The sequence below is a fragment of the Cetorhinus maximus genome, chromosome 30 (assembly GCF_964194155.1).
Source record: "Cetorhinus maximus chromosome 30, sCetMax3.hap1.1, whole genome shotgun sequence".
Taxonomy (NCBI): domain Eukaryota; kingdom Metazoa; phylum Chordata; class Chondrichthyes; order Lamniformes; family Cetorhinidae; genus Cetorhinus; species Cetorhinus maximus.
The window spans coordinates 632,218-656,849 of NC_135908.1; the positions used below are offsets into that span (position 1 = coordinate 632,218).

Consider the following 24,632-nt stretch of genomic DNA (forward strand, 5'->3'; position numbering starts at 1 on the left):
AGGAAGTTGGAGTTCAGAAGCAGATAGCTGTGTGTGTTTTCTTAATTGTTAAGAAATGACAAAACACTTCAATTTTTACGCCAATTGATAATAGTTTCTTGATCACTGTTACTGAGACTAAATTCCCATTCCAGAGTTTTATTAATTGAATTTAAATTCCCTCCGCTTCCCTGGTGATATTTGAATCTGTGTCCTCAGAGCATTAACCTGGGCGCCTGGATTACTTGTCCAGTGACATTACCACTATCTTCCTGAAAAGTGACTCACATCACATGCTGGGCTGCAATTTTATATCTGATATTTCTATTAGCAGTGCAGTAGGTTCTCTGCTGGTAGCTGTGCAATTAAGCCTGAATAGGACCTTAGAAATTGTCCTTTCATTTTCTTTTCTTCCCCTCTAATTTTCTTCCTTTGTCTCCGTGACTGGAAGCCACTGAGTCTTGCTGGCCATTCTCCAGCACTTAGCCTAATTGTGTCCAATTATTCAGATGCGGACAGTGAGAACTGGCAGGCAGCTTAACTGTTGGCAACAGCACAGCCAAGTCCTCACCTGACTTCCACACACATGCACTTTCCAGCAGGAGTCACTGGTAAACAATTAGGAGTGTGAACTCCTGCTGATATTTCCTTTCCCTTGCTCAGAGACACGGAGGCCTGTTGTAGCATCTGCACTGAAATCCTGGCAGAGATCAGCGAGTTCGACATGCTGCAGACTCTCTTCCGATCCAGCATGCTTTCCGTGTGGCTTAGCCCTGCTTTTATGACCTGCTTCTTGCTTTGACAATTAGGCATGTCTCAGCGCACAGCGTTCTCGCCTCTGGGTCAAAAGGTCATGGGTTCAAGTCCCCCTTCAGGAAATTTTACGAACAGATTAAAAGAAAGTGTTTGGAGCTCAGTTCAGCAAATGGAGATTCAGCTTCACTGAAAGTGTAAAATGGAAGGCAGTGCATTGGCTGCTTACTGCACACCCTGTTAGTTTTCCATTCCTCTGATTTCAGCCTGCAAGGAATACTGGAGCTCCAATGGCCAAATTGACCTCCAATCTCTATGAGTGTCATGGTCAGTGGCAGAAAAGGGCAAAATGAACGTGGGAGAATGTGTCTTGTGGGCACCGCTCTCCCAGTGTCTGCAGCCAGACAGCGAGAGGTGCAGGGCAGCTCATTATACAGTCTATCCAGGAATCACTGGCTCAGTGAGAAAGGTCATTTTAAAAACGTTATAAAAACAGTGAAAAAGAAATTAAAGGATTAACTACAAGGGCAGACATTGACATTCTCGTCTCTTCATTGAGTGAACGACACATTTGTTCACATTAGGTGTTAAAAGGTTCTGTTGCATGTGTGTATTACATTCAGGCTGGAAATGCCTAGAGGAGGTAGTTAACTGAAATATATGTTAAATTCTCCTTCTAAAGACAACAAAAGCATTTCTGCACAAAAAATGTTGACATAATTTGAAAGAGACTAACATTGATATCTTAGTAAAGTGCACAACACTGGTTTAATTTGAATCTAGTCTAGTTGCATTCAGATGATATCATAAATTGTGAACTCCAAGATCTCTGCTATTTTATCATTCGCAGTACATACATCAACTAATGCGGGTGTTTTGCTCACTGTTGGGACCTATTTGTTGTGCTAACAGTTCTTGTCATCAGCAATTCTGTCAACATAGTCTGCCATTAACTTGTGATGCCATTCACACAGCAAGCTGGCTTTGTGATGTTATTATGGGACATACTTTAAAACATAATCCTCAATTAATTACTCAGGAAATTCTGCATTCAGCAAAATTAGTGTGCACTCGTTGAGCAATCTTATTGGTCAAGTTGCCATGAGATTTTTCCACACCTTTTGAAAAATTTTAATCAATCTCATTGGCCAACAAGTGACGAGGGCATAACAATAGAAAGTAGAGGGTACTCAGTGGAACGCATACCTCCGCTGTGTTAACTCAACGTTATTACAATTACACAGATCTTTCTTGAGCTTTTCCCTGCCTGGTTGATGCTCTGTAACTACAAAAGAGAAAAAAGAAATATTTTTATTAAAAGCTTACATCTCACTGAGGAGGTTCTGGGCCAACCAACATCCAACAACCTGCTCTGAAAACTCTGCAAAACATTTTGACAGCTGTGATAAATTCCATCACAGCAGCTGAGACAATCCACAACATTCTAAAATAATCAACAACTTTTGAAACAAAACAACCACAATATTATTAAAATAGTCATCTTTCTCTATCTCCCAATGTTAATGGATCCTTTAAAAAAATTCCGGGACCTGGATCCGGATTCACATCTTCGTCAAAAACTAATCATTTGGCCCTATCTATGTACCAGGTTTTGTTGAAATCTGTCCATTAGTTATTGACATATATTGTTTACAGCTGAACTAACTAAAGGGCAAAAACATTACCTCTGCCCACACTCAGCAGTGTAGGTAATAATGATCACTCACCCATTTGAGATGTGCCATTATTTAACAATAGCATCAATTGCATCAAGCGACAAACTTTGTTGCTTTGAGTTTGATGCACACCATTTGCGATCAAAGGCAATAAAGGCAAGTAAAATGAGGGACAGGATTCAGCAAGTTGATTCTAGCAATTATGTGACTGTCACGGACAGAATTTATGGGCGGATTTTCCCCTCGTCGGGCGGGAATGGTGGGTGGGCCCGGGAGCAGGCTGCAAAACCCGGGAGCAGGCCCCAACCACGATTTCATGCTGGCTGACCAATTAATGGCCAGTCAGAGTGAAACGCCCACTGATAATCTCAGCATAGCCGGGGTGGGGGTGGGAGGAGTGTGAGAACTGAAGTGTGCGCATACGTGGGGTGCGCTCAGTGAAAGCCCTGTGGAGGCAGAGATTTTTAACATGAGAAATAAAGATTTTAAAAATAAGGAAAACATGTCCTCACATGTGACTCTGTCACATGAACAGGGACGTGTGAAATATGAGCTTTAAAATTTCTTATTGTTGTTTAATCACTGCTGGAAACCTCACCCCGCCCGTGGGAGTGCACGTGTCAGGCTCCCGCACACTGAGCTGAAATCCTGCCCCATGTGTTTCCTTATACTGCCCGTGTTTTCATGTAAGAACTGAATGTTTTCTTACCCTCAGAGCGAGCGTCCTAATGAAATATTTCCAGCAGCAAGCTGTTTGTAAGTTCTAAAATAAAAAAGGTTATTTATTATCACACACTTGCCCCGAATTTAACGCAACATTTCACTCACTTGCCTCACACACGTGCAGGTTAGCTGTCACAGCTTGTAATTATCTCAGTGCTTTTCATGGAAGCTCTGCAGTTTCTTCGATGCAGTTGATGTGAAGGTTTTGTAAAGTGAGGGATTCTCAGCCGGCTGTGAGGTTTCTTGGAGTCAAATTCCTTGGGGATTGGCTCTCAGGCAAACTTTAACTGGAACAGGTTGGAGAATCCTTCTCTTGGGTAAGGTATCCCACTTTCAAGGTATTGCTGTTAATTACTTTGCTTGCTGACTTTTTTTTATTTGTTCATGGGATGTGGGCATTGTGACGTGGGATGTGGATTAGGCCAGCATTTATTGCCCATCCCTAATTGCCTTTTTCAGAGGGCATTTAATAGTCAACCACATTGCTGTGGGTCTGGAGTCACATGTTAGCCAGACCAGGTCAGGGCAGGGCAGCAGATTTCCTTCCCTAAAGGACATTAGTGAACCAGATGGGTTTTTAACAACAATCAGCAATGGTTTTGTGGTTATTATGAGACTTCCAGATTTTTGTTGAATTCAAATTTCACCACCTGCCATGGTGGGATTTGAACCTGGGTCCCTAGAACATTACCCTGGGTGTCTCTAAACTACCATCCCAGTGAAAATACCACCATGCCACAGCCTCCCCCACTTGCAGCTTGTTAGTTGGCCTTTGGTAGAACTCTCTGTCTGCAACAGCTTCTTGCTGATTTAAAAGCAGACAATAAAATGGTTCCCTTATCATGTGATTTCCACATGTTCAAGGTCCTTTTTCCAAACAAAAGTGTGTACGTTGATTCCAATGATCCTGTGTTGTTGTTTGACAACTTGAGATTCACCCAGTCTGGTGTGGATGAGGGAAACCATCATAATACAATGGAAGGTTGATCAGATCCAATCACATCTGACCTGAATACATTGAGTTTCAATGTTCCCTTTTGTCCAGGGTAAAACAAAGAGTCAGGTCGGCTGAAATTCTATAGTCCTTTAGTATTGATCCATCTTTAAACAAAGAGATGTGTGAATTCCCCGAATGGCTGTGAATGTCCATATTTAATTAGGTATTCACTTGAGACTTGGGACTATTTGAAGTTCAAAACGACAAAGGCCACATGATTTGCAGTGGCCATTTTAATAGTTTGTGTGTGTCCAATTTTTAAAAGTATTGATGCAAAGTTCATAACATACTGGGACACGACAGTGACCATTTCCATGGTAACCATTGCCCAATGAGATGAGTACTATGGTACATGGGAATAACATGACTGCAAAATCTCACTTGCCATTGGTCTGATAACTGAATGATGATTGTATAACATTGTAAAGATATTTTTGAAAACGTAATTATGATAGATCAGCTTGTATTCTATCCTGTATTTTGAATGCATTCATGTGGAGTATCTACTATCTGTTATTTCTTTCATTGCAATGAATTTACATCACAGTTACAGGCCATTCAGCCCAACAACTCCATGCTGGTGTTTATGCTCCACACAAGCCTCCTCCCAACCTTCTTCATCTAATCCCATCACGATATCCTTCTATTCCTTGCTTATCCAGCCTCCCATCAAATACATCAATACTATTCACCTCAGTAATACCTTGTCGTTGCAAGTTCCTCATTCTAACCATTCCCTCAGGTAAAGATGTTTCCCCTGAATTCGCTATTGGATTTATTAGTGACCGTCTTATATTGACAGCCCTTATTTATGACCTTGTCTGGAGTTAGAACTACCTTCTCTATGTTTATCCTATCAAACCCATTTATAACCTTAAAGACCTCTGTCATATAACCCCTCAGTCTTCTCTTTTCTAGAGAAAAGGGGCCCAATCTGTATATTTAGCTAATTGTATTCTGCAATTGCTGTTATAAACATGTAGAGAATTTGAATGGGATGACATTACTATGCATTTGGGCTTTGGGGCAGACATGAAGCTGATGCCTACCAGCTAATCTCTTACACTTGCATGTCTTTTGCTTGCACTCTCCTGTGGGCCCAATGAAGGGTCAACCAAAAATTGGTTTGGCCTCCGCTCTTATCCAATTCCTCTCCAAGGGAAATGTGCTAAGGAGTGGACCAGGGAAACTTTGCTGACTGGAATGCCAGGTTTAGGTACCAACTCTGGAGTAACAGCCATTTAAAACTGCATTCATGTCCAATATAATATGACGCCCGGAAAAAGTTATCCATGCTTAGTGACATCCCATTTTTAATATATTATTTTGTTTAGGTGAAGCCATCCCTTGAAGGCAACGAATCCCAAAAGTTAATTGAGGAAACATAAATTCAGGTTATTCAGTACTTAACAGTCGTTTAGTCAGGAAAGCCTGGCAAATTATAAATTGCAAGTCATTTCCAGCTCCAGGTCAGGAATGCCACCATTAAGTAACTTTAAAAAAGATGTTCTTTACCCTGCATCTGCGACAAAGCTTAATATGTGTTATGTATTGACATAATATAGTATCGGTAAAGACAGACATTGAGAAATGTAGTTGAAAATTAAATTGTATGGTGCAAAATACCAACGACTTTGAAGATAGAGGGGGAGAAGATGAAAGCAATTGTCATTCAGGCGACATCAAGTTTTTTTTTTGGAAAGTCAGTATATTGGAAGAAGTAGTGCACAGTGAGAGAGGTAAGGAGCTCTACAATTCTTCAGTCCTATATTTATATAGAACCCTTCGCAACCTCGGGACAGCCCTGAAGCGTTTTATAGCCAATTAAGCACATTTGAAGAGTAGAGCTGGATTTTTATCCTGGAGGCAGGTAGCGGGAGTTGGGAAATCTCGCGGCTTGGTGTGCCCGCCTCAGGAGGTGGGATTTTCAATTTCATTGTGCATTTTTGGGTGAGAGCATAGACATCCATTAGAGTGTTGAAACAGCTGTGGCCAAGGGAAAACATTGATTGATTGACAGCTTTCTCTCTTTGATCTATACCGCAATTGTTCAATGTTTATTTACACAAGATAAAGCGGTGTCAACTGCTTTCAGTTTCTGCTATGGATACTTTAAAGGTCTGGTAGATTGACACTTTTATAGGGCTGTAGTAAAAGAAGTTTTTTTGTAAGAACGTTATGAATGAATTACTGTTTTTCAGAGCTTTTCCACAGATGAAATTGTTACTATAGGGTGTATATAGAGTCTATACTGGATGAATGGGCATTGAAGTGCCATAGGTTGGCATGGAGGATATGAGGGGCCATTGAGGTGGGTGGAAGGGCATACGTTGGTATGGGGACATGGGTAAGACCCTTTGAACTTGCCTTTCAAAAGGTTCCTCATCCAGACTACAGTTCACGACACCTCTGAGGCGCTGTGAACCATGACTCATTGAAAAGCTGGCTGACTCCACGAAAATAGCAGAGGACGAGGAGATACCTATCTGCACAATGGAGCCAGCCAGTTTGGGAGGGCCGGGTGTGAGCTCGTGACTCACACTGGCCCACATCCTTATCCTGTGCTGATGAATATTGGGGATGCTGGGAGTGCCAGAATGTGGTCTTAGCTGCCATTTTTAAAGGTCTATGGAGTCTCCCTAACTCTGTGAAAATTCAGCCTGTAGTCACTGTGACAATATCTGAAGTGCAGTTTTCACACAGCAACAACAATGAGTTACCAGATACTAATACTTTTGCTAATGTTGGAAGAGGGATACCAGGGTGAACTCTCCTGTTTACCTGAGAGGGCTGGTTTAACATCTCAATCAACAGCGCCACATTCCCTCAGTACCGCACTGGATTGTCAGCCTAGATGGTATATTACAAGCCTCTGGAGTGGGACATGAACCCATAACCCTCTAACTCAGAGGTGAGGGTGATACTCACAGAGCCACATCAGAGAAACTAGAGAGAACAATCCAGAGATGACTGTAGTTTTAAACAGAGAGAGAGGACGAAAGGTTGAAGCATGGAGAGATAGGGCAGAGGCTACAGATGTAAAATAGATTCTCTTTGAAATTACAAAATCTTCTTGTAAATATGAAATCAAGGAGAATGATGTAAGTTTTCTGGTGATGCAAGAAACCTCAGAAGTATTTTAACCAGAGTTTGGTGGCTTGTGCTTTAAGTGAATAATACTGTTAAGTTAAAATGCACAGGCAACAATATAAAGTGCTTCAGGCACAGGCAAAGAACAAAGGACCACTTTATGAGCATTAGGAATTCCTGAAGGTGATAACACTTTACGGCTTCCACACGTTTTCTCTTATCCCACTGTTAAATGCTGCATATGACACATTTATACCTGAAATAATTTTAAAACAAGCTTTTATTTTTAATGACCTACCAGAGCTGTTTAAAAAAAGCAGCCTTACAGAGACTGCACATTGGGTACAAAGCAGAGTGGGACACAAATAATTTGAGGGAGCTGTACTCAGCATCGAACACCATGGGGGAGAAAAAATCACATCCCCTCCCTCATTGTTGCCTTACCGCTCTCTTTATATGGTTCGGGTTTGGTAGGTCACTCAGCTCACAGTCATGTGATTTGCTCAGCACAGAGCATGCCTGAAGCTAACAGTGCAGCTCAGAATACAGCTAAATACAAAAGCTGGGAGAACACGGAGCTTAAGATTCATCCCTGCCTTGTCTCTCGGTTCTTCTCTCTCTTCCCTGCATCTCTCCTGTCACAGTGACACAACCAGCTCCCTGGGAAGGGAAAACAACATCGTCAGCTACAGTGAGTACATATTGTTACTTCTCATGGCAGTGGGAGATGTAATCATAAAATGACAACAGGCACTGTTGTTGAACAGTATTAAACCCACCTACCAGACTGTTCCAAGTAAAATGCTCCCCCACCCAGCCCTTCTCTTTGGAATCCAATACCTGCTAATCCTGACCATTAAAACAATTGATTTTTTTTTTAGTGCTTGCATGGGGTAGAGTGGTATTTTTCAAGGGTTTGGTTAAATTAAGGCACTATCATTGTTAGTCCACCAGTTATACTCAGCTCTGAAGTGATGTGTGGATCTCATCCCTCTCAACACTTGCATTCCCTTTCTTCATCCGACTGGGAAGCTTCTGGGCCTGTCCGCTACCGGTGGGATGGAGAATAATTTGGGAAGAGTAATCGGCCAATCCGGCCTTGCACTTAGTTTTAAATTATTATTAAAATGGCACGGGTGTGAAGTCAAATTTTCTAAGCGAGATAATTAGATTCAATAAGGGGAAAAGGGAATGTTGTGCTTCTTTAATGGATCTTGCCCATGGATTGATTTAGTTAACCGAGCAGGTCCATTGTTGCCACAACATATTGGCACTTATAATTTCCTCTGCAATTATTTTTGTTTGATTTTTGTCTGTTGGACTCTCAGCCCAAATTTTTAACCCTGTGTGATGGCTATATTATGCTAATGAAATGTCATTGTAATGGTTTAAAAGCATTTTGTTTGAGTCAATTATTAATTGCAATGTAAAAAAAGAATCTGAAACGAGAGAAGGATGGAAATTGGCACAGACTCCTGAATTCAGTATTTGTGTAATCCAGTGCTTTTGCACCTGTGTTTCTGTGCACCCAGAATGGCCCTCCCATTGATGCACAGATTACAGGGCCATCTCTGTTTAATGTAGGACCATCCAACATGTAGCAATCGCTTCAGTGCTGGCAATCTAGTGCGCAAATTCAGTGTTGTCTGAGCTTCAGGTTCTTGTTCACCAATTTGTCTTTTTTGAATCTTGTGGGTCTGGATGTTTGGAAAGGGATTTTAGTGCTGTTGCCAGTTTAGTGGATAAATCCCAAACCAGCAATTTGACACTTATGCAGATTAATTCCTTTTCCCTTTAGAGTATTTAACTCCAGGTCTGGCAGCGTGAAGGTAACAAAGGTACATGTTTGTGAGCAACAGTGACTACTACAGAAGTGTTGATCAAAGTATGCATGTAGGGACCATTGCCTGGTGGAATTGGAAGTGGAAGAGAAGAGATGTGTGGAGGCCGTTGAGATGAGCTTCGGCAGTTACAACTCTAGACTACACTTTTGCCACACTTTACTAACCGGGAATGATAGAAAAGCGATGCCTGAGGAGGCCCAGGCTAAAGAGGGAGGTTGTGAATGAAGTCTGCCATTGGTTCCATTGTAAACCTCCAGGGATAATCAGTCATTTATTCTGGCAGTGACACTAGCTCTTCCTGCCACATGGTATTTTCAGACATCAGGAAGCAGTTTGTCTCTATTAAGGAGATAATTGAGGTGCAGAGAACTTCAGTTATCCAGACCAACACCCAACTCTGACCTAGAGTTAAATGGTCATCTGTACAATTGCCTCCTTGGCTGTGACTGTCCTTTGCTAATTAACAAGTTCCATTAGTCTCTTTATTTAACTATTGTCGTGCTTTCTGCTCTTTGTTTTTTGGAAGATGGTCATGTTCAGAACAGCTGCTAAATGCAGAGGAATAACCTGTCGATTTATTTTTCTCCCAAAATTCAGCCACTTTTTACCCAAATTTGGGTCTTTGCTAAGGATCACATGCCAGGGAGATGCAAATTGTTAAACCATGTGCTAATTCTTTCTTTATATTAAATCAGGGTTGTCCAAGCTCTGGTCGTTGTGGGCCACCTACACATGGCGCCTCGGTGGCCTCCCTTTAATTTGAATCCACGTTCTCATTAAGCTGCTGACATCAATAGACCACCGCGTCGTCATTTAGGATTCATCACCAGCGTCTTACGCTCCTCTGCGTATATCACTGGTGAAAGCAACAGTAGATTCGCCAGAGCAAGCGTGAAGACAGGTGTGAGAGTCACATTGCCCAGCTCTTCCAATACACCCTGCAATTAGGATTCTTTTTGAATGTATTTACCAAACTGGCGTTTGCCATTCCTGATTAATTTTGCTGCCTGCTGCATATACTCGGGCTGTTTTGGGCATCGGGCAGCTGACAGTTCATTTCCTGCACAGTGACAGGTTCAGCGATCAGGAATTTCTTCTATTAGGTTGGGAAGTGCTTGTTGTGTTTAATGTGTTCTGCTGCTGCATTTGCCCCTTGTGTGTTGTGAACTTCTCTGTGCTGATTGCCAATGAGTTCCACCACTAAGTGTTTCTCTAACTGAAAGAGTAGTGCCCCTGGTTGGCTGCCCAGGATGCAGATGATTCACCCAGATAAAATGCATCATTGCTGATGGTCTTTGGTACTGTAGTTGCTCAGCACTTTCGGAGGCGACATCTATTCTCACTTGCTCAAAGCCATATGGTGGCACAGAATGGTCACGAGAATTGGTAATGGCTGGTGCCACTCATCTGACTCTTTGCTTGCCATTGATGTGCATCTCTCCTCAATGTCCATTGAGGGCATTGACGAAAGGTCTAAGAGTCCTTCCCTAGTGAGATATGCAGCAAATCGTGACTGTATCTTGGACTCCAAAACCCTGCAGAACAGATTTCTTAAAAGATGTGGGATTGATAAGCTGAATAACTGGGGCCAAGTATAGGTTATTATATGTTCGGTAGCTGTTAGCTGTGCTCCAGTGTTTTGCTCATGAGAGATTGAGTTACATAGCTCAACATTGGACTTTTCCAAACTACTCAGACCATTTTCAAAAGTTGTGTGCAAATCTTACATTCCCAATTCCTTTTAAACATGCGCTGCCATCTATATATTTTTTGCTGATATAGTGTCAAGACCACAAGGTTTGGAAGTTCACAGCCTGTTGAAAGCCTCTGGCTTGATTTTTAGTTCCCGCTGGGATCAGAGGTGGGCGGGCGTTATGTATGACACCAGGTTGCAGCCAGATCCCTTGCTCCATCTCACTGCCAGACCATTTTTGCTGGGTGTCGGTATGTGTCAGCCAGCGCTCCAGGTAGGCCTAGGAACCCTCCTCACCACTGCAGCAGCCACAGTCCGTCCTGTAGAGGGGTGCCTCCCCCACCACAGCAGTGGCCTGATCGTGAAAGCAATTTTTAAATTTATTTTTTAAGAAGTTGGAGAGAGGGTAACTCCATTTTTTGAAGCACCCTCTCCATCACTTACCTTACACTGCAGTTTGTCACTCCTTTCAAACTGGAAGGCCTCTGGCTCTCATGTTTTGAGGGCACCCCCCCCACCCTCACCCCCACCCACTCGCCCTCCCACTCGCCCACGCACCCCCCACCCACTCACCCATGCACCCCCCCACCCACTCACCCACCCCCACCCACTCACCCTCACCCCCACCCACTCACCTGCCCACTCACACACTCAGCCCCCCCACCCCCACCCACTCACCCACCCACTCCTCCACCCACTCACCACCCACTCACTCCCCCACCCACCCACTCACTCCCCCACCCACCCACTCACTCACCCCCCATCCCCACCCACTCACCCCCCCTCACACCCCCAACCCCCCCACCCCCACCCACTCACCCCCCCTCACCCACCCAACCCCCCCCACCCCCACCCACTCACCCCCCCTCACCCACCCAAACCTCCCCCCACCCCCACCCACTCACCCCCCCAGCCCCAGCCACCCATCTGGCCATAAGAGGCTGCCCCGGGGGAAAATCCCAATGAGGGACTGTTTTGGCCATGGTGCAGGCTTCAGACACCCTTTTCTGCCTGACTTCAGGGTTCAGAAGCCTGGAGGCAAAATTCCTACTCCAGCCTTTTCTTTCTTGGAAGTATAATTTTCCCCCAAAATATTATTTAGTCACAAAATTTAAAAGTAAATTACAGTTCAAAGTTGACATTACGTAAAGTGCAAAATGGATCAACTCCTTCAACACAGCACGTGGCACTTTGAGGTGTCTCACTACACTCGTGTACTGTTTACTGTGTTCATTTCATGTCAAACGTACAGCCTGAGTGTACACCATTTCCAGTCCCTTGGTAGACAGGAGGCTTTAGAGAGTAGCGAGGTTTTGTCTTCAAACATTGGAGCGGTGAGGATTGAGACAAGGTGATGTGGCTCATTGGAAATTCCTTCCTAGACTCTCCTAATATGGTGTGTACACTGATTTGCAAAACCTTGCATGTTTCATCTCGTACCTTAATATAAAAGCAAAAAACTGTGGATGCTGGAAATCCAAAACAAAAACAAAAATAAAAATACCTGGAAAAACTCAGCAGGTCTGACAGTGTCTGCGGAGAGGAACACAGTTAATGTTTCGAGTCCGTATGACTTTTCAACAGAACTAAGGAGAAATAGAAGTTATGTCACCTCTCTTCTCTTTTTCCTCATCTCATACCTTATTTGGTGCAGCCTTGCTACCATTTCTCTACGGGTATTTGTTTATGGGCTTCTTTTACATTTACTATTTTCTGTCAGGTCTTTGAGTCCTTCATTAATTTTCAATGACTTTTCCTTACCTTTTGCCTTCCTTTTTACATTATTCAGGTTCTTAAGGATCTCCTACGAGGTCTTTCACAGGCACCATCATTTTTTCGAGGTGTGATGTACATTTTGGGCCTATTTTTGAGGACTGGGGTGGAGAGGCAACTGCCTTCATGAAAAATAACATCCTTACATCGCTTTATGCTGAAGTCAGCCAGCACTCGCACAGCTTTGACACTCAAACTAGCTTCATGTTAAGCTATTTTTTTAGCCAAAGTTTCTAATTCCACAACTCAGCTCTCATTTCTCCTAAATTTGAGTCTTTAGTGGCTTATTCTCTGATTTATAAGTGTGAAAAGGTCATTGTCCCCGGTTTCTCTTGATTGGCTAATGATAATGTTAAACTATCATACAATGTGCGTTTCTCAGAGTCAGCACTTAGCAATGCTGTGCGATCATTTCTCACAGTTTGTTGGATCTTGTACCCGGGTTAGTTGGGTCTTAAGATTACGTGTTGCACACTTGTTTTAGGGTGCCTGAGTTGGTACCACAGACAGAGACGATCAGTAGATCGTTCTTAGAAGAAACAACATTCTGTTTATTTATAAAAGGAACTCAGCAGCTACACTCTCGTGTGCCTACAACTCAAAACTCTGTCTTTACACTTCAGACTCTAACTCAAGACTACTGAGTACAGAGGAAGCCTGTGCTACTCTGCTATTGGATACCAAGATCATGTGATCTTCCATTACGACATTTGTCTTAAAGGTATATTACACATCAGATTACTACACAAACGGTCCAAAAACACCGGCCAGAATATTACGTCTGACCCGAATGAGCGTAAAATGACACATGATGATGCTGGGCGAGTGTCCCAACGCCATCGCGCACTCGGTTGGCAGGCGCGAGCAGGAGTTGGGAGCGTGCCCGCCGACAATTAAAAGGCCTATTAAGGCCATTAAAGTCCCAATTAAATGTTATTTTTTTGCTGCCAGGTGAAAAGGCCAAGCGGCCTTTGCACTTTTTAGGAAACCTCATCCACGGGTGGGATGAGGTTTCCAACAGCAATTAAAAATAAAGTAAAAATGTTAACATTTCATTAACAGCATGTCATAGAGTCACATGAGGGGACATGTTTTATTTTACCATTTTTTAATTCCTTATTTTTGATTTTTTTATATCTTCAGCTCCCTGAGGCAGCTCTGTGCCTTGGGGAACTTTTCCAGTGCGCTCAGTGTGCGCAAACTCGCACACTCACCCTCCTCCCTACAGAGGCAGCGCTGGGCGCTGCCGCACGCATTTCACTCTGGGTGGGCTTGAATTGGCCGGCCAGCGTGAAATTGTGGTCCAGCCCCAATCGTGGGTGGCCGCTGGCTTGCCGACTGCTCCTGGCCACTCCCACCACCCCCCACCCCCCCACCTGCCGAGCCCACCCGACGAGGTAAAAATCCTGACCGCACTTTTCACTCTTCTTCCTGATCCAGATGCAGGATTGTTGCTGCCTAACCCAATTTCACTTCGAATCTTCTGCATCCATCAGAGAGAGGGGGGCAGGGTCCCTCTTTGTCCTGGATAGCCTTTAGTTGCCTGAGGTGAGCACCACTTGTGTACAGTTACACACAGTCTGCAATCAAACCCATTTTTGTAGATATTTCAAATATCTCTCTGAAGGAAAGAAATTGTTTTTAAAATATTTATGTAGTTTTTGTTTTACCACATTTGCCACTAACTTTTGTCATTTCAAATGAACTAACAACAACTTATATTTATATAATATCTTTAATAATGTAATAAAATGTCCCAAGGTGCTTCACAGGAGCATTATAAGCAAAGTAGGACACCGAGCCATGCAAGGAGATTTAGATAACCAAAAGCTTGGTCAAAGAAGCAGGTTTTAATGAGTGTCTTTAATGAGGAAAGCAGGGTAGAGAGGTGGAGAGATGTAGGGAGGGAATTCCAAAGCTTAGGGCCCGGACACCTGAAGGCACAGCCACCAATGGATAAATATTGAAGAGCATTCTATGTTGTCACAAGTTCCTATCTGACCTTTTCTCTGGCATGACACTTGGCTCCACGTTTTTCATCCATAGAGGGGAAGGTGAACTTTTGAATGATCCTGGTCCACATCTCAGCAGCTGACCCCAGTGATGCTTTGTAATCATTGGTTGATGGAGACACTGTAATATTTCCCCCCTCCCCTCCCGGAAGTGGATTATTGTACTGTTCTGAAGCAACTCCTCTGAGGCAGCCAACAGGTAAAAGAAAAATGGCACTATTGGTTTTATCTCACAATGGAACTGGATGCTTTCTGTACAGAACCAAAAAACATGTTCATAGGAGATATATACCCCTTGTTTGGTGTGGAAAATACTTCAAATAATAAGTGCTGCAAGCTATAAGGGAAGGCTTACTTCTTACACATAAACTTTGGAATAAATTACCAAGCGAGATTTAGCAAGGTCAGTATTAAATAACTTCATGAGGAAATTAGAGGTATTTCTACAATGAATTTCACATCTTTGTTTTAATGCTTTTGCCCCTCCCTATCTTTGTAACCTCTTCCATCTCCACAACCCTCTGTGATCTCCAATTCCGGCCTCTTCAGCATCCCTGCTTCTCATTGCTCTACCATTGGTGGCTGTGCTTTCAGCTGCCTGGACCCTAATCACTAGAGTTCTCTGCCCAAACCTCTCCACTTCTCCACCTCCGTCTTCCTAAAATTGCTTCTTAAAATCTACCTCTTTGACCAAGCTTTTGGTGGTCTGTCCTAATAGCTCCTTATGTGGCTAAGTACCAGGTTTTGTTTGATAATGCTCCTACGGAGTGCTTTGGAATGCTTTACTATGTTAAAGGTGCTACATAAATGCAAGTTAAGTTGTTGTTGAATGAAAAGAAATGAGGATGAGAAATTTGAAAGATCAACCTCTTGTACACATTCCAAGAATGGGTACATCTTACAAGATCTTACAAGAATTTCTACCTGGGAGGTTCCCAGCTTATCTGTGCTGGCTCCTAAGTTTCACTTCCTAATTTGATTTTCCAGGCAAACATCTGGCACAATGGAAAGGCCATTTTGTTTAAAAGCATCATTTTCACTATAGCCTTCTTTACAAGCTGATGATACATAAAGGCTTGCTACAAAACTCTTTATTTGGTGTGGAAATTCACCCAACATTGGTGCAGAAGGAGGTACTGGTTGTCCTGTAGAAAAAGCAAAAGAGAATATTACGGCAAAAGAAAATGGTTGGCCACCATCTCACATGTCATCACCTTACGTACCAAATCTCAATAGAGTTAATATTACAGAGCCTCACGCATCTTCCTAATGACTCTACGGTCTAGCTGAAGGACCTTGTTTTTTTTAAAAAAGTGTACATTTGGCTTAATGGTCCAATTTCCCATGTGCTCTTATGTTCACTAACATGGCTTTTGTATTTCTCAGAGATAGCAGAAAATGAATGCCATCTTCTTTCACCACTAACTATTGCTCTAAAATACCTACCAACCCATTACGATGGGTATATAACCCCCTTGCAGTATATGTGGCAGGTGATACCAAATACAGAGGCTGTCAGATATATTTAATTTTACCCAGTAAATATGCTAGCAAATGAGACTCTAGTTGAAAAATCCTATTAATGAAAACATTTAAATGGAAATAATCCAAAGATGGGTCTTGAAGATTTCAAGTGATGGGGCCGTGACTATTTCCTTCAGCAGCTTGTTCCATTGTGGGATTGTCCTGGAGATTTATATAACTTGAACCTGAATTTAGATAGCGCCTTTAACATAAAGAAGTTGGGTTGCAGGCAGGTGTAAAGAAGATCAAGCCAGGTAAGGAGAAATTAGCATTGGGTAACTAAAAGCTTTGGGATACCACAGAATTTAATCCCATTAAGAGTGCCTCCCGATTATAACCTTTCCTGAAAGCTCCTTCTCAGTGATGTGGCTTCATCTCTTATGGAGCAATCATACTTAAATCTAATTTTTGCAAAAACATGCTTCCCTTTTCAGTTTCCCGAGGCAGACTCACAAAGGGATCAACTCCAGTAATAGTTAACTGAACAAGCAAATTATGACCTGAATAACATTTAGATGTCGCCATCAGTCAAAAGGCAAAAGAAATCCACAAAGTAGTATGATAGCATGTTGCAGTCCCACCAACTATATTGGCGTAGAGAAGCTGCTTATGTACTGCCATCTCTATAATTAATTGAAACATGTTCTTTTAGATGATTTATTCCTTCTCCTTTATTGCTCTTTGTATCGTACAGTCTTACAGAAGGCTTATCTGAAACACTGAAAGGATCTGACATTTCTTGTTTTGAATGTAAATAGGAGAGATGGTTTTAAATCAATGTTTTTGTCCTCCAATATACTAATTTATTTTCCTCTTGCACTTTCTACTTTGCAAGTCACGGCTCATGCGGAGAGCTGACTTGGACTTGGCGTCTATTTTGCAATTCCAATGGAGCTGGAATCTCCTTAACCTCAGCTTCAGTGTCTTCATCACCTTTGCTTTCCTGACCCTCCTCTTGCATCTGCATATTGTCTCTTCTTCTAAAACCATATTCTATTAGGGCACTCTGGACCTATTCAGACAGCAGTTGTTGTTCAGTGCATCTTTGTGGAGACATATGCCTTGTTTATTTCTATCTCATATACATGCAATTATAAGACCACCAATTTCCAACTCTGTAACTTCGCCCCTGTCCCTGCTCTTCTGCCTTTGAAGCCCTGATTCATGCCTTTGCCTAGAGTTAACTATGCCAATGTATTCCTGGCTGCTCACCCACATTCCGCTCTCCATAAACTTGAAGTCATCCAAAGCTTTGCCCCTGTTGTAACTGGCACCAAGTCCCATTCCCCTACCACCCCCTGTGCTCGTTGACCTACATTGGCTGCTCGTCTTGGTTTTAAACTTCTCACCCTTGTTTTCAAATGCCTGTGTGGCCTTGCCCTTCCCTATCTTTGTAATCTCTAGCCCTACAATCCTCCAAGATATCTGCATTGACCTAATTCCCAGCTGCGTGGCAATACAGAACTTGGATATTGCTGAAAAGAGATGTTGCTGAAAATGTCCGCCTTGCACTTGTCAGGAAAATGAAAGAATGTCAAATTTCCAATGACCACAACAATTTATGCTAGAGGAGAAAAGGGGTGCTGATTGGTTGGCAAGTTGACTCCTCGCTGAGTGTTGCCATGGAGAAAGCAACAGCAAACTATAGGCCCTCCAAGCTCCCAGATAATTCATAAAAGGCACTAGGCTTGAACATATTCCTTTTGTTTTCAGAGAAAAGGCTCCGGCGTGTGAATGTCTGTTGCTTCTAGCAGATGTAAATGAGCCATGTTACGAGTTTGACTGATTTATCCCAAATTGGTTGTTAGTGTAGCTATTAGCACATTCAGGATTGTTCAGCAAGTGCTACCCAATCACAGAATGACATTTAACAGTAGACCAAGCGTGGGCTGGCTGAGTACAATCTGTATTCTGCCTATTATTAACAACAAAAGGAACATGCTGTTTGATTTGATCAGCCAATCATTGGAACATGTGGTCTACATGCCTGGAATAGCACTGGTACACTGAAATTCATACATGAGGTTGCTCATTTGTGTGGTAGGCGGAGTTGAGGTGAGAGTAACTGCCCTCGACATCAAGGAAGCATTTGACCGAGTGTGGCATCAAGGAGCCCTAGCAAAACTGGAGTCAATGGGAATCAGGGGGAAAGCTCTCCACTGGTTGGAGTAATACCTAGCACAAAGGAAGATGGATGTGCTTGTTGGAGATCAATCATTTCAGTTCCCGGACATCACTGCAGGAGTTCCTCAGGGTAGTGTCCTAGGCCCAACCATCTTTAGCTGCTTCATTAATGACCTTCCTTCCATCATAAGGTCAGAAGTGGGGATGTTCGCTGATGATTGAACAATGTTCAGCACCATTCACAACTCCTCAGATACTGAAGCAGTCCATGTCCAAATGCAGCAAGACCTGGACAATATCCAGGCTTGGGCTGAAAAGTGGCAAGTAACATTCACGCCACACAAATGCCAGGCAATGACCATCTCCAACAAGAGAAAATCTAATCATCACCCCTTGACGTTCAATGACATTACCATTGCTGAAGCCCCCAAGATCAACATTGTGGGGTTTACCATTGACCACAATCTGAATAGGAATAGCCATTTAAATACTGTGGCTACAAGAGCAGGTCAGAGGCTAGGAATCTTGTGGTGAGTAATTCACCTCCTGACTCCTCAAAGCCTGTCCACCATCTACAAGGCACAAGTCAGGAATGCGATGCAACACTCTGCACTTGCTTGGATGACTGTAGCTCCAGCAACACACAAGAAGTTTGACACTATCCAGGATAAAGCAGCTCACTTGATTGGCATCCCATCTGCAAACATTCATTCACCACTGATGCACAGTAGCAGCAGTGCGTACATATACAAGATACACTGCAGAAACTCACAAAGGCTCCTTAGGCAGCATCTTCCAAATCCACGACCTCTACCATCTAGAAGGACAAGGGCAGCAGATAGATGGGAACACCATCACCTGGAAGTTCCCCCCCAAGCCACACATCATATATAGGAAATATATAGCCGTTCCTTCACTGTTGCTGGGTCAAAATCCTGGGACTCCCTCCCTAACAGCACTGTGGGTGTACCTACACCACAGGGACTGCAGCGGTTCAAGAAGGCAGCTCACCACAATTAGGGATTGGCAATAAATGCAGGCCTAACCAGCGAAGCCCACATCCTGTAAATGAATAATAAAAAAAATCTCTTTGACTGACAACAGCAGTCTGTTAATGGAAAATGCCACTTGCATTGCCACTACATAATAGCAGCATAAAACGGCTTGCTTCACCTTGGGTTCAAACTTTTGAGACTCTTTACCTTTCCAGTGTAACCTAAGGTAGACCTGGCACTTTTCAGATCTCTATATGGCTGCCTTTGGCCCATTGGTGAGTTTGGACTATAAGTGTTAGTTCAGTTAGGGATTCTTGATCATCCACAATTCATCAGCCTTGGGTGAAATAATGTTGGAATTGTTCACTGAGTAAAAGAAAATGTATCACGGCATTTTACAGGGTACTGGCGTCCTCCAGCTTGATGGTCATTAATGGAATGGATGTCCTATCTAATCATACACATTATACTATTGGTAAAAAGAGATGGAATGGATATAGGTGTTCTGTCAATGAAACCCTGCACTACTGGGAAGGCAACACTTTAAAAAAACTGTTGATCACTGTCCACAGGAAAAGTGATTCTTTCCTTCCTTCTGACAATACACTGGTATAGGCAGTGACCCGCTTTAGATCGGCTGATCTGACAGATATCACTCAAGGCAGCTCAGCTCCCCACAGCGCAATCCGGTCAGTCCCGTTCCCCTGCTTGATCTTCATAGCCCATCGTGTCCATGAAATCCCCTTTTCAAATCAAATGCCTTCTTAAAAGTCCTTAATGGCATCGAATTAGAATCCTCCCATCTGAACCAACAGAGGAAGGTCAAACAGATCAGAACTCTATAGTAAGTGCTCCATGTTCACTCACCACTTACTAGACTCAATGGGCCAAATGGCTGCCTGCATTGAAAATGACTCTGGTTTAAAGGAACGAGCAGAATTTGATTTCAAGGCAGCAGTGACTTGCACCACCACAGATGGCCCTTCGTCAGGCTTGGAAGGGGTTTGGATGTCTTGCCAAAAAAAGAGTCAAAGTTCAGAGGTTGCCTCATTGGTAAACTTTTGAGCTCTGGTCCCATGGATATCTCCAAATAACAATTGCATTATTAGGAACGGGTCCTGTAAGGCTTCCTCCAATGTAGATGCACCTGCCTCCTCTCATATGGAGCTGTTCATCAACACTTAGCTCCTTGGGATCTCTAAAAGGAATGTTTTGTCGAGGCTGTTTCAAAGCAGAAAGCAACTCCCCTTAACTGTAGCTACAAATTAAAATAAGCAAAAGTCAGCAGGCCACTAAAAACTGGTCTAAAGAATCATTAATCCTACAGAAAATAGTGAAGACTAGCAGAAAAATTCAATGAAACATTAAATTGCCTGTGGCTTGCAATAGCAAGAGGCATTCCAGCCTTAATGATTTTGGTTCTGCTGACCAGAAATCTAGTGCCAGAATTTTTCATGTTGGCTTCAGGACCGTGGTCGGGGTCAAGGTCAGGGGGGTGGGGAGGGGGGCGGGGGGATGGGTTTGTAGTTTGCTCTGTGTGGAGAACAGTCATTGTGCTGCGATTTTCCTGAATTGGTCAATTAATGACCAGGCGGAAGGTTCACCCTTCAATGAAGAATGGTGGGTGAGGGGCCCTCCGGCTCAGAGGAAGCAGCAGGCTGCCCTTTCCGGTAAGAGAGAGAAGGTGCCCCAAGCTGGAGGCACCTTTTTTTCAACGTTTTTTTAACTTCCAAATAAAAGACAGCCTCAGCAGGCAAGTCACCATAGTGGACCCCACTACAGAGCGCCCAGCAGCTGGAGCCTTCCTGCAGTGTAGCCCCCACAGTCCTACTGTGGGAGGCTGCCGTCAGTCAGCTACACTGTCCCCCCCTCTTTCCCCCAAAGATCCCAGTCAGCTTCTAACAATAGGCCTTCTGAGTGGCTTTAATTGGCTACCCATCTCTGAAAAAAAATGGCCAGGTGCCTGTCATTTTGGTGGCATGCTGCCCACCGGCGTGGTCTTCACCCCACTGAGGGCTGAAAATTCAGCCCCCAGCCTCCGAATGGTGCTGGTAAACTACAGGAGGGAACCAGCAGGAAATGTGGAGCTGGGAAGCCCACTCTCATCTACATCATTTCAGTGAGGCCTACGGTGAAGCTGATGAACTCCACACAGCAGCATGTGCCTCTTGAGCCTCCAGCACTGCCCTTAACATAAGGCAGCACATATCTGCCACTATAATTCAACATCCAATTTTATTTTTCTTCTTTTTTCACTCCGCTACATTTAGTAGGTTGTTATCGGGGCTGGAACGCCAGTGGGCACAACATGTGGCCCAAGACTTACTGGCAAGTGGGAGGAGAACTAAGGGCTCCTGTTCCTAATAACCATCCACTGGCCTTACCGGAAAGACTCGGACAGATTTAAAGTGAGGACAGATTTGGCTGTGGTGCTTGAATAGTCCAACATTTACTGTATAAGCTCAATTATAACAAAAAGCTACCAGTGTACTTCAGCATAAGCCTTGCTAGGAAGAGGGGAGGGGTGATGGATTGGCAGACGGAGAGGGGGGTGAACTATAAAACAATTGAAATTTTTAAATGTCGAATTTTGTCAGCTGCCGCATCCTTAATTTTGTTCACATTTCTTTGATTCCAGCTTCCCCATCTAGACCACTTTGCTCTGTGATTATGGCCACTTGCTGTTCTTTGCTGAGATGTGGCAGTGTTTCATAATTCAACTCCTGTGGAAGTGGATCAGAATCCAAATGCATAACATCATGACATCTGTATATGTGCCAACTTCAACAACAGGCAGAGTTCACTACAACCATCAATTTTGTCTCCTATGGAGACTGGTATGAACAAATTTGCAATTCTAAAAGAGCATTAGAGCATGAGGAGTAATCCAATGCCATGCGTAGCTTGCAGGTAAAATTACCACACTCATGGACTGCAGGTTGCCAAAACATTCTTAAAAGGTCATCTGTGTTTACCAGAAATTTGAGGAACTTGGTAATCATTAACCCAAAGCCCCACTCCAGAGATTTGAGCACGCAATCCTAGGCTGACATTCCAGTGCAGTACTGAGGGAGTGCTGCATTGTCGGAGGTTCTGTCTTTCGGATGAGACATCAGACCAAAGCCCGGGCTGCCCTCTTAGTTGGACTGAATGGACAAATGTCCCCAATATCATCTACATGTGGGGAATTATGAGGACAAATGGCTGTGGATGTTAGGTCAATTAAACTTCAAGACTAAGGTTAATCAACAGATTTTTATTAAGTAAAGATTTCATAGGAGCAGGAATAGGCCATTTGGCCTGTCAAGCCTGCTCTGCTATTCAAACAAATCATGGTTGATCATCCACCTCTACGCCATTTTCCCCACTATTCCCATGTCCCTTGATGACATTAGTATCCAGAAATCTATTGACTTCTGTCTTGAATATGCTCAATGACTGAGCTTCCACAGTCCTCTGGGGTAGGCAGTTCCAAAGAGTCACCACCTTCTCAGTGAAGAAATTCCTCCTCATCTCAGTATTAAATGATCTTCCCCTTATTCTGACTTTGTGTCCCCCAGTTCTAGACTCGCCAGCCATTGGAAACATCCTATCAACATCCACCCTGTCACGCCCTGCATGAATTTTGTACATTTCAATGAGATCACCACTCATTCTTCGAAACTCTAGAGTAATACAGACCCAGTTTCCTCAATCTCTCCTCATAAGACTAACGCGGCTATCCCAGGAATTAGTCCGATGAACCTCTGTTGCACTCCTTCTATGGCAAGTACATCCTTCTTTAGATAAGGAGACCTAAACTTTACACAATACTTCTGGTGCAGTCTCACTAAGGCTCTATACAATTGCAGCAAGAATCTTTACTCCTGTACTCAAACATGCTTGCAATGAAGGCCAACATACTGCTTGCCTTCCTAATTGCTTAGTGCGCCTGCATGCAATTTCGAGGGATATGGATCAAAAGGCAGGTAAATGGAGTTCAGGTCCAAACTAGTCATCATCTAATTAAATTGTGGAACAGGTTTGAGGGGTTTGATAGTCTATTCTTGTCCCTATGTTCCTGAGCATTGCACCTACAGGTGTTCAGTCGATTACCAAAGCTGCTAGATCTTCAAAGAGGGCATTTACCTACCTAAACTTCCCCTCCTAAGTAAATGATAATTAGGATGAAAAAGAAGAAAAAAGCTACCTATGTAGCTATGTTTCCAGTCATTGGCTGATACGTAACTTTATTGATGGAGCAATTTTCCTGCGTGTTTCCAGGATGCACGAGCTGCCTGTTGAGAGCCCATCAACAGCGAGAGGTTTGGAAAATTTACCCTCCTAAAGAATGTGTGCATGGGGATATTTGTTTCTCTCCATAGATGCATAGCTCTTCCTATCTGAAGTTCTTGATCAAGTAGATTTGGGTGAATACAGTATATGAAACATCAAAGTATTTTCTCATTCTCAATGAGTTATGGAACGAGCAACTTTGTTGCAATGTATTGCTGCACTTCATCTTCCAAATGTCCTCTAGTCCACCTATCAACCCACACTAGATCAACCATAACAACGTGCATTTATGTAATGCCTTTCATATATAAAAAGGCCTAAGGACTTAATAGGAGCCTAAGGAACAATAGCTGGTGTGTCAATAAAGGTGGGCTTAGGAAAGGGGAGTTCAAGGAGCAGCTTAAAGGAGGGGAGGGACATAGAAAATTGGAAAGGTGGAGAGATTTAGGAAAGGATTTCCATGGATTGCGAGATTGAAGCCAAGGCTACCAATGGTGAGACAAAGAGAGGAAAGTTGCATGACAGATTGGAATCAGAGGAATGGAGAGTTTGGAAAGGAGGGAATGGACACTGGAAGAGGTTACTGGGATCTGAAAGAGTGAGGCCATGGAGGAATTTTTATCAGGAGGATGAGTATTTCAAATTTGAGGCATTGTGGAATGGGAGGCAATTAGGTACAAGAGGATGTGGTGATGGGAAAGGAGGAAAAGGATATGGGCAGCAGAGCTTGGAACAAGCTCGTATTTACAGGGAGCAAATGGTAGGACTATTCATCAGGAGAGAACTGGAGTAATAGCCTGGAGGTAGGAAAGGCATGGATGGGGGCCTGTTACATAATAAAACTATCAAGGCTGTTGGGCTTTGCTGTCTGCAAACACTATATAAAGTATTTCCTGTCAATCTTGGCGCTGTCACAATCTGAAGCCATCATTTCTGATGATGTACAGACAACTGCTGTAATCCATATAACATTGCATTGTTCACCCACTGAACAATCCATATTGGTTTTTAATTTCATCTGGGTCACATCGAACAGAAAATAATGAATACTGAGCAAGTTCCATATCTGAAGAGTCTCTTTTACAACTTGTCCTGCACTCCTGGGTTGAATACAATAAAACCTTGCTGTCCGAAAGTCACTTTATTGTGATGACTTTGACCCTCCGGTATCTTT

The 24,632-nt window shown here is 43.2% G+C and overlaps 1 protein-coding gene across 9 annotated transcripts in view; it reads left to right on the plus strand.

Moving 5' to 3' along the window:
* Nucleotides 1–7,759: 7,759 nt before the first annotated feature.
* The window catches only part of parp6b (poly (ADP-ribose) polymerase family, member 6b), a 121,785-nt gene continuing 104,912 nt past the window's right edge, over nt 7,760–24,632 (plus strand). For 4 of the 9 annotated variants that reach the window (XR_013573802.1, XR_013573801.1, XR_013573803.1 and 1 more), the window contains exon 1: nt 7,760–7,909. The gene's annotated coding sequence lies outside the window, so the exon portion shown is untranslated. Of the gene's footprint in view, nt 7,914–24,632 lie in introns of all 9 variants that reach the window. The other 5 variants (XM_078532243.1, XM_078532245.1, XM_078532247.1 and 2 more) reach the window with 4 other exon arrangements.